This window comes from Pteropus vampyrus, unplaced genomic scaffold, assembly GCF_000151845.1.
Source record: "Pteropus vampyrus isolate Shadow unplaced genomic scaffold, Pvam_2.0 Scaffold5, whole genome shotgun sequence".
NCBI lineage: Eukaryota > Metazoa > Chordata > Mammalia > Chiroptera > Pteropodidae > Pteropus > Pteropus vampyrus.
This window is the reverse complement of record NW_011888786.1, coordinates 10,096,181-10,111,245: the sequence shown is the minus strand read 5'-3', so window position 1 is coordinate 10,111,245 and position 15,065 is coordinate 10,096,181.

Sequence of the window (15,065 nt, the reverse complement as noted above, 5' to 3'; positions counted from 1 at the left end):
CATACCAGGAATTCAATACTTTAAGTTTCTGAATTGGACACTTGCTCAAACTGCTCAAGTTGTAAAAAATCTGTAAAACCTAGCGTGTTTGAAAATTGTAGCATCAATTGCAGTTTCTATATTTAAAACTTGAAATAATTTTAAGCATTCACCCTCAAACACCTTCTGATTCAAGCTTTGTTAGAATTTTTCTCTAATTCAAGCTTTGTTAGGATTCAAGCTTTGTTAGGATTTTTCATTTTCCATAGCTACTGTGGTGAGCTTTATTTCTTTGAATTAGTTCCTTAAGAGGCTAAATATCAAAATGAAATGAGAAAATATGAATCAATGCAGAAATAAAATGTCTTTTTATCTTCCCCACTACATGTAGTAATATGCTTTCAGTATGCTCAAGAGCTTGATGAATGAATTAAAAGACAATTTCTAAATTGTGTATTGATTTTTAAACAACATAAAATATGGCCAGGTATCTGATAGAGACCATCCTAAAAGGCATGTATTTTAAAAGACAAAGCAAAAAAATTATAAAATAAAATTTAAAACATAGCATTCAAAGTAAAATATATGAATGCTTGCTTTCTCTGGAAACTGAGAACATGAGTTATCTTGTGTCATTAAAACTATTTTAAAATAATTATTAACACAGTAAACACAAAGTCCTTAAAAACATTCATCATTTTCTCTACCATAAGCTGCCATTCAATATAAAAAATAAATAGTCTGGTAGCACACAATTCATCATGCAGTGTGTTCTACTTTAAAAACTCATTAAATTGTCATTGATGATGTTTGCAAAGTTTAGGGCAGGTTTTTTTAGTTTTCCGTTTAGCACCTTGCCTCAGGCAAAGGCACCCATGGGTGAAGCTATGCCTACAATCGAAAAGTTGCTATGCAAAACAATTAGTGCTACATATGAAGACAATTTGATGGCCTTGGAGTTTCTGCCTAACACAAACTGAGAGCAAAAGATACAAGATTGTTTAGCAAGAAATAAAACGTACACTGTAAATAAACATAATCATCCTTTCATTTTTTAAAAGATTAATATTAGATTTTTTTTTTTTTAATTAGATCCCTTCCTCAGTCATTAAGCACCCAAAGAGCACAGTGATCTGTGGACACTTATACTGCTTAGGTTTCCATCCTGATTAGTCGATACTTTACACTTCTGATTGTTTACTACTTTGAATATATCTTGCTCATTGGTAAACATGGGGAATTTCTCCTGTCTTTCCAACCATGTTGCCCTTGGTGGTGTCCACAGATGGCTTTCTTTTAAACTCACAGAACACATATTCACTAGGTCTAGAAATGCCATTGGACAGTAAGGTGCAATAGTTAATTTTTCAATGAAAACTGTAAACTTAGTTTTTTTTTCAGAGCAACGAATGATATAGAATAGCAAGACATAGGAAAACAAAGGAGGTTCTCAAATTGCTGAAGTAGTTGATTGGGTCACTTAGAAAGTGAAGGTCCTCTTAACCAGAGAATCTTGATCATCTGAGTGAATTCTGTCATTACACAGATGAAAAAACAGGAGCAGAGATTATAAGGCATTAAGGATCTCACAGTTAAATGCAGAATTAGGATGTGATATAATCCATGCACAATGACGGGCACTCTGTAACAGATACAGCGGATGGGTAGATGAAGAAAATAAGACACTTTAGGGATGAGACCTTTCTCTGATACAAGTGGTTCTCAAATTTGTTTTCCCTCATGTGGTGTACCTCAGAGATAACGTTCACCTGTGTGATTGACATTCACCATTTTTCGCTATGGGGTACTACAGTGCTAAGTATCACGTTATGTAAAATTTCCTGGAACCCAACTGTAAATCTACCTCATTTCTTCCTCAACTCAATATTGTGACTTAATATCATATCTGAGAATATATTTGAGAATTGTTATGTTACCAAAACGATGAACTAACAAAGTTAGGTGCCTGAGGAGTTGACCTTTATGAAATTGGAATACCATTATACGTTGTCATCAAAAAGATTTCATTAACATAAGCTATTGCTTTTTGTTTGTTAGTGTTATTTCTAATCCGTAAAACCATAATCATCTACTCTGACGACTTCTTTAGGGAGCACAGTTCAAGCAATAATAAGGAATGTATGAGTCTATGACTTTCCTTAAGTTTAGATTCAGTGTACATGGCTTTGGGGCTATTATCTTTAGTCATAGCAAACACTGAGTTATGACTAGAACAGAGCCATCCATAACAGCTTGCTTTATATCACAAAACTTGTAAACCTAAGATTTGAAGTGTAACTTGTATTTAGGATAAAAGCAGATTATTTTTTAATAATTATAAAAGCAACATCTTGAAAATACTCAGAGACATACTTCTAGAAAAGGCAAAAAATACCGAGAAACATTTTTAAGTCAAAATTTAATAACTGGTTGTCCATATAGTTAAATTTATTGAGTCTAACCTAAGATATTTCCATAGGCCTTTAAGCTGCTTTTAACTTTCAAGCTTAGTAACTGGTAAATTGTTCTAACACAAATAAATTCACTTAATTGAAACAAAAATATAAAAACTCAGGGATAATAAAGTGATTTGACTAGATATAAATAAAACTGTATGTATCACGTGTGTGGGCATGTTTGTGTGTGTATATATAATCAAGATACACATTTTGAAACTTTTAAGTGATGTATAACTCAGAAATATATAAAAAATATATAAAGAGCAGTGAATATAACAACATAGATGGACCTAGAGGTTTGTGCTGAGTGGAGTCAGACAGAAAAAGACAAATGCTGTATGATTGCACTTACATGTGGAATCTAAAGAACAAAATAAACAAATAAAACAAAAACAAACTCATAGATACAGAGAACATTTTGATGGTTGCCACACTGGAGGGGGTTGGGGGGTGATAAAGGGGAAGGGATTAAGAAATATAAATTGGCAGTTACAAAATAGTCATGGGGATGTAAAGTACAACATAGGGAATATAGTCAATGATATTGTAATAAGTATGTATGGTGTCAGGGGTAATGGATTTATCGGGGTAACCACTTCATAAATTATATAAACATTTAATCACCATGTTGTATATCTGAAACTAATATAATATTGTATGCCATCTGTAATTGAAAAATAAAAAATTATTAGTAAAATACACAAGTGAATGTCCTGTTTCAATCGCATTTCACAGTGAACTTTGCTTACTGATATCTTTTGAGAATAAGAAATAATAATCAGAACTTTCTCAACATGTAGACTGACAGCTAGGAATGATTCTGAAGAAACATTGTTTCTAAAGCAATTAATCCATAATTCCAGTCACAGGTTTTTACCTTACCCAGGAGTCATAGTAGAAAAAAAGAAAATGTACATATCTCCATTCATACTTTCATTAAGCATTCGTCCATTGTTAATTGCCTTCGATTTGAACATCAGACAAACCCATAAGGAAAACAAAATCTGCATAAGTGCGATGATAATATTTGCCATCTACCGTACAATAATATTTCTTGGGTTCCTTGAAAGCAAGGTCGATTGTAATTGTTGCACTATTTTTACTATGAGGCCTGCTTCTTCACTGATGTTAAAGAGTATATGAATTCCTTGCTGTAAGATTGCACAGCACAGAGATTACACAGACAAATGTCAATCACCATACAAATCTAGTTTATTCTACCTTTTACTACACATCATTCCACAATTCTAAATGCTCACATTTTCAGAATGCGGAACCTGAGACCTCATTAAACATAAGGAAATTTGCATTCTTATCTTTAGTCTCAGAAATAAATGCTGCCCACACGCTTCTGTGGCCCATCTCAAATTATTTTCCCTCATCTGCATTTACACAAGGGCAAAGGGGATTTTGCTCAGAACTGTGGTAAAGCAACTGAAAAAGTCTCAAAGCAATTCCAGGATTTAGTTTGCACTGAAAAAATATTTCTCTGTTAGGACAAAAAATCTAAGAGAATACAACAGAAAATGTTCAACTGTCATAGTCTCTGGCTTTATTTCATCATCAAAGAGCGAGACAGACAGACATACAGGCACTCCATGTAAACATATGTTAATACCTACAACTAATTTTCAAACTGAAATGTAGGCATACACTGAAAAACTTCTTCCAAATAAACACCTCCGTGGCAGAAGGCCTTTTAGTATTTGATACCCAGTGCTCCAGACATTCCTGTATCTTAACAAAATGGTATTCAGCTAATGTTTATTTTAAAATATTTTGCATTTATATCCCCTGAATTCAATACAATTTTATCACAAAATGATTGTAGTAAACCCTTAAGTTATATTTCAAACACCGCTGGTCATAAGACACAATTATATCTAGGCATTTGAAAAGATCACTAAGTGCGCATCCCCCTCCTCCCATCCCCCCAAAAATGTGCCTCTTGGATATTAGTATGAGGACAATATAGTTTCATAATCAGGAGGAAAAATTTGCTGCCATTGTGCGCTCATCCTGAGTATATTTCCAAAGGGATTTTCTAACATAATTATTGTTTTTTCCTAGTGGGTCCCTAAAAAGCCTGGAAGGAGCTAAAGGGAATTGTAGAGAAGGAAGAAAAGAAAGGGGCGGGGGGGCCAATAGTTAACAAACCATATTAACTGGTGATCAGAAAGCAGTTTGCTACTTATATATAAAGCATTGGTTTCTTGTGTTTTAGTTACATTTTGGAATGTCGACTGAAGGTTTGAGTTGATGTTTAAATGCATGATAATTTTTTCCCACTTGAAATAAAGGGAAATTGGCTTCCTCTTAAAGATTTCATGCAGAATATTTGATTTCCAGGAGTAGATTACTGTTAAAAATCTAGAAATGCCTGTTATGTAAACAGATATTATCACAAGGTAATATATAATTTGTATGGTATTTCTATCAAACTATTATTTATTAAAATTTTCAAAGTTTATTCAAAAGCAAATTTAAGTTACGAATTGTCACATCATGTTTTATAATGTAGTGAGATAATGATTATAAACAATCTGATAAAAGTATATTCTAATCTATACTGTGACTGAATAAAATTAATTTAGAATTTGAGTAACAATTACAACTATTTTCTATTTATCTATAATCCAGCCTTTTAATATTAAAAAGTATACTAATACTTTGTGATGAAACTTCAGCATATACTCTATTTATATTTTATTTAATATATTAGAGATAAGTTATGTAGCACTTCACACAATATTTGCAGTGATACCATATTCAGCCAATATCTGCATCATATCGAGTGAACAATAAAATAATAGACTGCATGGGTCAAAATCTCAACACCTCAGCTGTTCTTACTAGCAATAAGATTAGTCAAGTTGTATTATTTCTCAATTTAATATGGTTGAGTTAATAATAGTGGCTACTCCATAGAGTTATTTTGGTTGAATGTATAAAAAAGTTTGTATAATAAAGGTTATTATTGCATATTGATAACTATCCAAGTGAACAATGTGTTTTAGCCCTGATTTTTTAAACCTAATTTTCCTTACATGTGCAATACAAATAACAATGTAACCCACCTTAGAGTTGGTAAGGATTAAATATACAAATTGATTTTAAGCTTTTAGCATTAAATCTGGAACAGAGTAAATCTTTAATAAATGTGAGATTGTATTTTTTACTAATATCATTGTGAAAATCTAGTGTACTAGGTTTTTCATTGTCACATAGACTGAAAAGAACTTTCTGCAGAGATTTGTACTCAGGAATAACCAACCGATGGCTTTTGCTACGTGAGAACAAACCGTGCCCAGGCCCGGGGTCAGATTTTGACACAGAAATGTCACAGCTAATCTTCTCTGAATAACACTTCACCTTAACCCACAGGGACAGGAAAATGCTGTAAAAGGTAGACAAGACTACTTAAAATCAACAAGCAAAAACACAACTGGTATGAAGCTATAACAGTAAACTTGTAGGAACACAGTTATTATTTTTTAATCTCTATCCAATCCACTGGTTAAATGTATTTGCCTCTGAACACGAGAGCTTTGCTCTTGTCACAAGAAAATTATACTCCTCTTTCCCCTAAATGCTTCATCTTGATCCAAGAAGTAAATATATCCCCAGACTACATTTCAAATAGGGCCTCAGAGGGAGTCATTTTCTACTGTTGATAAAGAGATTAATTGTGAAACTCATTTTTTCTATCAATACCCAAGGACGGTCATTGTGCTGAGACTGGTGACAGATGTGAGATGACACAGAATTAAAACCAAGTTTCTCCCTAGAATTATACCTGTTAGAGGCATCAATTAAAATTTTATGGAATGAAAGCCTAGCATCTGATTTTATCAGCTTTTTAGTAAATATAGTTCATAATGTACTTTGAGTTATAAGTATTATTACTAATTTTATGCTATGCTTCATCGTGAATTTAGAATGCAGACCATAATGTAAGAAAGCTATTGTAATAGGCAGTAAACAAAAAACCAAATATGTTTGCCCCAGCTCTGCTCCTAATCTGAGTAACCTTGGATATAACATGTTTCTCTCTGTGTGTATTCACTTTACGGATAGCTTTCTCTCTTCTAAAGAATTGGGGCATCTGGATAGATGAACAATGTAGTCCTTTTTAACTCCAGCATTTTGTTATGTGGTAAAGCTGGGCACCAGAGAACAGTCAGCATGAGTCAGGAGGTGAGTATTGGGTGCACGCTATGTGCCAAGCACTGTCTTAAAAACTAGGGATACAAACATGTGGAATGGGCAGCAACAAAAGCACAAACGATCCTGTGAGTTCCATGGGTAACGCATGCGCTGACAGGTGGAACAAGGCATTCCCTGGGCCGTGTACAATGTCTCTAGTATTATTCGGTTGGAGGGGGATTCATATATGTTGGATGAATAAATGAGTGAATGAATAACAGGTTTTATTATGTTTATTTCCAATGTTTTGACATGGCTGGAAAAGTCCATAAAGCGCCAATTCCAAGTGAAGCAGTGTTAAGAGAAATTATCAGAGGAGGAGCAACCATAAAACAGAACTTGGGACCTGACTGTTCAGAACCACGGCAAAGTAAAGAAGCAAATGTTTCAACAGTGAAAGTCTCTTTGGAAAGAGGCTGTTGTCAAAAATAAGAGGGAAGTTTTTATGACAAAGACTTTTAGTTATCCTTCTTAACTTTCAAACATATCCCATGACTTTTAAGATCACCATCATTAGCCTAGTGATTCCTTATGTTGTATAGACACATGAAATTCTTATTTTTGAGAAAACAAAGATTTAAGTCAATTGTGAAATGCTTCAACGCCTTTATCACTAATATTATGATACTCTTTAACATTAAATTCAAATTTGCTACAAAAAAAAAAATTTCTCCATTATCCATCACATAACTATGAGGCATTGTGGTATAGGGGAGATAACCTTATATAGGCTTTTTAAGATCTGGATTTCAATCCTGAAAAATATATATAATGAAATCATATTTTAGAGTCCTGGCTTATAATATGTGCTCAAATACTGCTAAACACAAATCTCTAAAATCAGACTCTTAAAAAGAAGTAGATGCAGATGATCAATACTACACAGAACATTTCCTCTCTACTCCACCTGCAAAACAGGTAAAGAGTCAGGAAACAAAAGGTCTTCCCAGGATCTTTCCTTTTAAAAAACACCTACAGTACATTAGGAATTAACATGAATTATTATAGGAAAAGATGTCCACCGACAAGTTTAGGTGTGGGTCATATCAGCAACAATTTACAAAATGCACAAAAAGATTATTAAGTCTCTTGGAATCTTAAGAATGTCCTAGCTAATTTTATTCTCAGGAAAAAAAAAATAATGTAACTTCTTTCTTCAATTTCTGTTAGAGATGCTTGAAGAACTTGACTTCTAATATTGATAAGGCTATTATCGATTTGGTGCAGAGGTTTTTCCATGTAAGACTATTAAATTCAAGTCATTTGTGCTGATTGCTCTCTATGAATTTGGCCTCAAACTATGACTTCAATGCAAGAGCAGTAGTCATCACCTTGTGAGGCTGAGAAGGACAAATTTTTGCCGATAATACAGGTCAGCACTGTCATGTGAGCTTTATGACTGCCACGGGATTCATCATGAATGCTGTCAGAGAAGCACACTTCATCCAGGCCCGGTCACTGTAGGCAATGATTTGTGCTTGGGTCAGCAGGCCAAACACAGTCTGCACGCTTGAGGCTCTCCCTAGGGCATAGGGACATTTTAAGAGATTTCTAAATCTTGTGGAAATTTAGAGCTCAGAGGGCATGAGTCATTGTATATTCAACTCCTTTATAATGGAAAAAAGAAATTTGAAGCTAAGATTGATTTAGTATTAGCTGAAGGTTATATGGCTAATTATCGGAAGAAGACTTGAGTAGAGCCTTAATTCCCAACTCTCCATTTCAAAATGCCTTGCAATACAGTGTCATTTCAAGAAGAAGCTAATTTTTATGGAGATGGGTGGGACATATGAGCATAATTTATAGGCAGAGGATTCATAAAATAACGAAAGAATCATGAACTCCATTTAAGTTTTAACTCATTCTCTTCCATTCCCAAGGTTCTCTCTAGGGCATTCGGCAACCAAGATAAACCCATTCTTGCTAAAAGTGCACTTAAAATACTAAAGAGAACCATGCCAGTGAAGCATGGGACATCTGTACTTCTTAAAAAGTCCATTGGAGGAACAAATTAATTAATAATAGAGTAACAGGTGTTGAAGGAAAAACTTAAAAACTACACTTCAGGTATGTCTTAGTCCATTCTGGCTGCTATAACAAACATTTATTTCTCACAGTTCTGGAGACAGGGAAATCCAAGATCAAGGTACCTAGAGATTTGATGCCTGGTTAGAACCCACTTCCTGGTTAAAAGATGGCTGTCTTCTTGTGTCCTCACATGGTGGAAGTAGCAAGAGAGCTAGCTCTTTGGCATCTCTTTTGTAAGAATGTTAATCCCATTCATTAGGGCTCATAACCTAATCACCACTCAAAGGCCCCACTTTGAAATATTATCACATCGAAGGTTAGGATTTCAACTTATGAATGTGGGGAGAATACAAACATCTAGTCTATATCTCATGGTTATATAGATGTCATGGGCAAAGAATGAAAAACTATAGGCAGGAAACCTGTTTTGTGATAGAATCCGTCTTAAAAAATGCCTACTGTTGGCAACCAGCTGAATGATCAGGACCAGGATGGTGGGAGATCAGGGACAAATCTAAATTTAAAAATAACAAAATAATTAAAGTAAAATAGAACAATCGAAGCCTTCCACAAGAAGGAATTGAATGATTCATGCCTTCACATTTAGACTTAATTCTCAATGCTTCATTCCTTCAAATGCTACACTGCACTCACAACTGAACTTGTAGTTCCTCAAAAAATGCTCACTGCTATGGGTTTTAGAAAATGTGATTACCTCTTCTTTTATAATCTTCCCAGTTTTGCAACCTTCTTTACCTAACTTCTCATCTTTCAGAATGCGGCTCAGATTTCATCTCCTTTAAGGACAATGATCATATAATACATCATTAAAAGCAAGACAATTTGAAGAAGGAAGGCTGTGTTGTTAATGATCACGTAACACAAGGTTTAAACCAGGACTGTCTCAGGCAAACTCAGTATGAGCATGCCATTCTTTAACATACTTCTCAGTACTACAAAACAGGTAAGACGTGCAACTAGCTCAATTCTCCTTGCAATATTTTTCTCAACAAATAAACTTACAAATTAGCACATTTTTAATTTTCCATAATTTTATTCTAGTTCTAAACAGATGTGCTCAATGTGAGAATTTTAACTTTTTATAAAGCTACAGCTTCTCATCTATAGAGAAAAAATGTACACTAGAGTGTACATTTGATTTGATTGTACATTCTTCACGGCTTAGAAACAAGGATTATATAAGTCCTGTGTAAAAGAAAAAAATGATCACATTACTTCCAAAAATCATTGAAAATAAAATGTAAAATAAAAAATGTACCTTCTTCTAAATTTGTTACTCAGTATTAGTCCTTGATATTAGATATTTGATCATAAAAAATGATTTAATCTAAAACTTTGATTAAGTTCTATTGAAAATTTCAAAATAGCTCTTTAGTGTCCTTAGCTAAGATACACTATGCATGGCAGGTGGCATAAAACAGACTGAACCAGCCATTTATTTATCCAACAGGCGTGCATTATGTGTCAGCAGACTGAATTCTTCCTGAGATAATGATTCTATTTTCCTTACCTTCTAGCACATTTTTAATCTTCATGTAATATGTTATGACTCTCCTGACAATTATGACATCTGAAATTTCCGTTTCATCTTCCCATTGGAGATGACATTTTGTTTTGAAAAATAGTGACAAGTGATACATAATTGCTATAGCAAATGAAAGAAAAATATTTCCATCTGATCTAATGGCAAATACCTGTGGTTTATAAAATAAAATACACTACAGTATAATATTAAAATTGTCTGGTTATGAAAGACAGCACATATGATATCTTCAATCACCGAATCTCTTTGACTATTTGATGGATAGAATTTTAGAGAACTGACTGAAAAGCATTTTGGTTTATATTATGGGTAGTTATTCCACACTAAATCATTGCAGTAACAGCAACAACAACATGAAAATAATTGTAGCCATTATTTACTGCATTCTTACTATGAGCTCTATTTGTCCTTATGAAAAAAAATCTCTATTGCATACTAGTGTTGTCTCGCTTTTCCAGATGAAGCGATTAAAGCATAGAGGGATTAAATAATCTTGCCAAAGGTTCGCATAGTATAATAAAGTAATAATAGTTTTAATAATAAAACAAAATATTAGTTTTGATTTGTATAATGCTTTTGATGAGCTAGCCATAACTAATCTCTAGTTACAAAAACACCCTTTAGTATAAATAGCATAGTCTCAATTACCCAGATAAGAAAACCAAGATTTAAAGAAAGTAAATAACACACTTGTAAGTGTATAATAATAATGATAAGAACCATGACAATTATGACAAGTAGGAATGGTTAGCATGGGCCAGACTCTATTTTAAATCCTTTTCGAAAATGTAGCCATTAATCATCACATAATGCCATGAGGTACTGTTAATCTTATCAAAATGACAAGAAACTGAAGCACAGGCTAGGGTGTCTAAATCTAAGGTTCATGATATTGATTAGTATGTTAGGAGATCTCATTTATAAAAGATCTATATGTTGTTCAAACTAATAAACAATAACGGTAAAAATTTCAGGTTTTTAGTTAAATTCACAGATCTCATTTTATTTGAAATTTTAAGTAGTATAACACCTGTCACTATACAAAGTTGAAACTAGTTCAAATGGCTACTATCATGACAACAAGTCTTCTGGCTACCTCTCACATTGAGCATCCATCTGAAGATCAGTAACAGGCAAACATACTGTTACATCTAGAGACTTTGCCATAGACTCTATTCATAAACATATCAATTCATCAAAACTCCTTGTCAGTCCCAGAAGGAAAGCTCAGATATAAATTTGTTTGTGGATTAATGTATATGGTTCTTAGTACATCAATTAAATTATTTAGATTAAACTAGATTAGGAGATCTCCATCCCTATGAATTTGTTTCATAAAGACCATAATAAATAAGGAGCCTGTATTTATGATCTTTTGAAGTAGCCATATGTTATACTTAATGGTTGTCTAGTAGAAAAGTCTGAATGTACAGTGGTCCCAGCTGACCATTAAACCATCTCAAAGGAAAAAGAGAGAGAGAAAGAGAATCCTCAAAGAAATTTCTCCATAGAGAAGGCGGATTAGCATTACTTACTACTACTTACTTAAAAAATGTAAATACTTTATAAAATTAATGAAATCATTTCTCTTTTGTCTTTCCTTTTCTTATCAAGATACAAATAATGTTAGTCCTATTCCTCTATTATTTAGAATATCATTGCACATTATCAAAATTTCCTTAAATAAGTACATATCTTTTGAACGGGGACCATTCACTGATTCCACGAACGTTATTGAGAATTCAATAGTTGGCACATATTATTGGATATAATCAAATATAACCCTTAATTATCTTCAGGTTACATTTTTTAGAGAATGCCAGAACAACTAGTCATAACTTGATACAGAACATTGTTCTTCAAGAGGAAGAGACAAAATGGGAAACAAACAAAAGAGATCAGTTGGTAGGAAGAGGCAGATCAAGCAAGATTTCATGTATGGATTTTACTTCCTTTATCATTTCTCTTCTAGACTACAAACCCAGTGAGGATAGACTCTGAGTCTGAATTGTCATGTGATCCATTAGCAAGCCTCCACACAAAGTTTTACTCATGGCAAACGCTCTGCATATTTGCTAAATATCTGCATCAACTAGAAAGTAACTATGATTTGCATGCAACTCCAACAACTTTGTCAAAAACACAATCTTCCAATGTATATTACATATCTTTCAACACGGTCTGTGTATAAAAAGAACATTGTTCCATAATTAGAAAAAAATATTTCTTACTGGCTCCTCAAGAATAAGATGACTAAAAATGACATTTGCCTAATCTGTATCTATCTTCTAGATTGGAGAAAATTAAATAATAGTTTGTTATAACTCCTCACACACTACGTGTTTTTTTAAAATCATGTACAAGGCTTATTTTGACTTTTAAAGAAAAATAATTAAGTGGAAAAAATCAATCATACTTCATATGAGGTAGCAAATACCAAATGAAATTGGCAAATGTAAAAATGTATTGGCAACTTTAAAAGTTGAAAAAAAGAAGTAAACAATGTTTGATATTTGCAAAGAATTGTATTTTATCTCCTCATATAGAGCTTTATGGTCTTTGAAACTTCAAAAAATAAAGGGAAAAAAACTGAAAAGGCAAAAATAAAGCAAAATACACACACACACATACAAATACTACATGATTAAAATCACTGTTAAGAAAAGTGGTAAAATAATATCTGTAGATATCAAGATATAATGCATATCACAAGAAATATTAAACATTAGCAATATCTTATAATACAAACACACTGGAAATACGCAAATATACTATAAATACAAATAAATACAAATAAATATAAATACAAATATACTATAAATGGAAGGTGGAAGATTTTATATGTGTGTATGCATGTGTGTATGCCTAAGTGCAATGGTATCTGCCTAAGTGCAATGGTAGACACAAGACCCACTCATAGCTACGTTCTTTGTGACATCTACTTTCATATGAAAGACATATGGCAAATTTCATAAGCTGCCAGGAAAACACAGTACTGTAAGGCTTGAGCTGTTGCTTTCTCATTATACAACATATAAATTATAATAAAGCGTGAGGTGTTTCTCAGTTTTTATGGCTCAAAGTCTTAAGAATTATTACATATCTTATAATTTATAACATTACTGTCAGAGAATAGAGGACAGCTAATACCCAATGTTGCAAAGGAGAAAAAAAAAAACATTATTTTCTATATAATCACTGTCAATTGTTGGGAGTAAAAGTGAGAAACATGGACCATTACAGAAAAACATAAGGAGAGATCAGGTGAGTCTACTAATCTTGACTGTGGCTCAGCACATTTTAATTGTCCCCTGAAACAAGAGATGTCTTTACTGCCTGAGGGACATGTAACAATTAGTGAAAAGGAATATCACTAGCCTAAGTCTGAAAATGTAGTGTGGCAAAATCTAATTCATGCTTTATGTAGATCATTCTTGCCTCTGTCATGGGAACTAAATGTCGGGGCCAGGGTAGCAAGTTTCACCAGTTAAGAAGTTTTTGCAATCATTCATTCGAGTAAGAGAAGGTGTCTTGGATTAGGCACCAATGGTGACAGTGAAAAGATTTATTTCAATTCTGGATATAATTTGAAGGTAGATCCAAGAGAATGAGCTAATTTGAATACATTAGCATAGGAAGAGAAATCAAATATTCAGTTCTGGACATGATTTTGAAATACCCACTATGATATATGAGTTGGAATACAGGGGAGATAGCTAGAGTAGATATTTGCACTGACTTGAAGAGAAGAAAGCACTAAGATTTGGGTACAAACTTCCAGTTATAAAATATGTAAGTATGGGAATAAAATGTACAGCATGGTGACTACAATTAATACTATATTATATATTTGAAAGTGGCTTAGAAAGTAGATCTTAAAAAGTCTCATCATAAGAAAAAAACTGTAACTGGATAGTGACAGATGTTAACTAGACTTACTTTGTTATCATTTTCAATATATACAAATATCAAATCATATTTCATCCACTGGAAGCTAATACAATGTTATATGCCAATTATACCTCAATTAAAAAAAAAAAGATTGGGAAGTGTGGCCCAGGAAAGGGAAAAATATTGGCCAAGCCATGCAACAGAGAACACCAGCCCATTTCCAAATTCATTTCCATTTCTTCTCAGTCACACATTTGGATTACATTTCCTGGCTTCCCTTAAAGTTTGGTATGATTGAATTTGAGCTGAAGTGCCATGCCTACGCCTGGGGCAAACCAATTTCTCATGTATGAGTGGTCCCAGTCCTTTAACCTCTGCCAACTTGATAGAGACATGCACAGTGACTTTGGAAATCTGGTGCTGACGATTTGGGAGGACATCGCTAGTGTTCCCCATATCTAGTTTCTTCTTCTCTAGACACATGGAAGATTCTATTTTCAAAATCCCCTTTTCCAGTCGTGGTCAATGAGTTTCTTTTTTAAGTTATGCTTGGCATTAGTAGACTGAAGAATTTAGTTGCTAGTGGTTAACTTTCTTCTGCTACAATGACTAAGAGGGGTTTACGAGATGGCATAGCTACAGGATGCTGGTGGCTTTTTCCAGCCTGGACTACATGGGGACAATTTCTCCTGGGAAGTTGCTCAGACTAACTGTAGACTTTACATGAGTGATGAATCTTGGCTATGCGGCATCAAAATTTTTGAGGTTGTTCTTTATCATGACATAATCTAATCCATCCTTAATAATAGTGGCGCTATAACACAGCAGCAGTATTGCAGTGCACTCCAAATGAGAGATTCTACTAGCAATATGACAAATTATTTGAAATTGCATGATCCCCAATCCTCTGGTTTTCTCTGGAGTTATAAATAAAATGA